The sequence below is a fragment of the Octopus bimaculoides genome, chromosome 15 (genome assembly GCF_001194135.2).
Source record: "Octopus bimaculoides isolate UCB-OBI-ISO-001 chromosome 15, ASM119413v2, whole genome shotgun sequence".
NCBI lineage: Eukaryota > Metazoa > Mollusca > Cephalopoda > Octopoda > Octopodidae > Octopus > Octopus bimaculoides.
This window is the reverse complement of record NC_068995.1, coordinates 5,005,352-5,006,603: the sequence shown is the minus strand read 5'-3', so window position 1 is coordinate 5,006,603 and position 1,252 is coordinate 5,005,352. Positions and strand designations below refer to the sequence as shown.

Sequence of the window (1,252 nt, the reverse complement as noted above, 5' to 3'; positions counted from 1 at the left end):
ACAGTTTTAAAATTTCATTATAGTATTAAAAAAAATGGAGGTAAAAAAAAAGGAGTTGAATCAAAATTAGATTTAATACATACGCACGAAAGACAATACAAATATGTAGGAAAATATATATATATGCGTGTGTAGAAGACACTTGCCCAAGGTGCCATGCAGTGGGATTGAACCCAGAACCATGTGGTTGGGAAGCAAGCTTCTTATCATATAGCCATGCCTGCACCTACAGACAGACATATACATATATAAAGGCCTTCCTTGCTCCCATGATGGTGAGAGCAATCTAGTGTACAGATTAAATTAACATTAATTGTCTATGTCGCACATCTGTAGCACACGTTGCTGGTATTTAATCTATTCAACTCTGGAAGGATTAAAGGTAATGCTAGCTCCAATATGATTTCGTCTCTCAGAACATGAAGGGACAGCACTTAACACCAAAAGGATTCTTCCCTGGTGTCTAATCCCTCCTCATTTACTGTGAATAATTAATAAGTCTAAATGACAAAGGGAATAATCAGTGAATAAGGTGGCAAATGTTCTTCATTGATATAGTTAATGGATGGAGGGGGAGAGAGGGAGAAGGGAGAGGAAAGAGAAGGGGGGAGGAAAGAGAAGGGGGGGGGGAGACAGAGAATGGAATTTGGTGGCTGTTATTTAGATTTACTATCAAAGACATTCCAAATGTGATCATCTCATCATTTTCTTTTCCTAGACAGGGAGAAGTAAACCATGTCCAAGTGATCTGACGTGTCCTTTTCTAAGACAATGCAGAGATGGGATTTGATGGAGATTTGGCTGCTATTTCCAGCATTTTGAGAGACTAGGCTGAGGCTCCCTTGTTGGCTCAATGGAATGTGGTGGGGAGGAGAGGAAATTCCTGTTCAAAAAGTTATTTGTAGAACATTCTTTCATTCATTTATTAACACCACCACCACCACCTAAAGGCTTAAACTGGTCATATACAGCCAAAATATTTTGTTTCATATTCAGACAGATGGATCTGGCCTCTTATACCTGCCCTACAATACTAGTGGGGTTTTTTTTAGCATTTAAATTACCCGAATCTGGCCCAAATATGTTTCCAGTTTTTGTGTTCAAACCGGCCAGATCTGGTTTCTCATGTCTATCTTGGAAAGTCAGTTTAAAAATACACAATCAGATCATCAAAATTTCAAAACTACAAGATAATGCACGATTAATTCAAAACTTTGTGAATAAACAAGCATGACATTTGACACTGAATGGA

At 38.1% G+C, this 1,252-nt stretch overlaps 1 protein-coding gene across 1 annotated transcript in view; it reads right to left on the bottom strand.

The window, feature by feature from the left end:
- LOC106874528 (guanine nucleotide-binding protein G(i) subunit alpha) overlaps positions 1 to 1,252 on the bottom strand; it is a 79,824-nt gene that overhangs the window by 16,683 nt on the left and 61,889 nt on the right. The window lies entirely within an intron of this gene.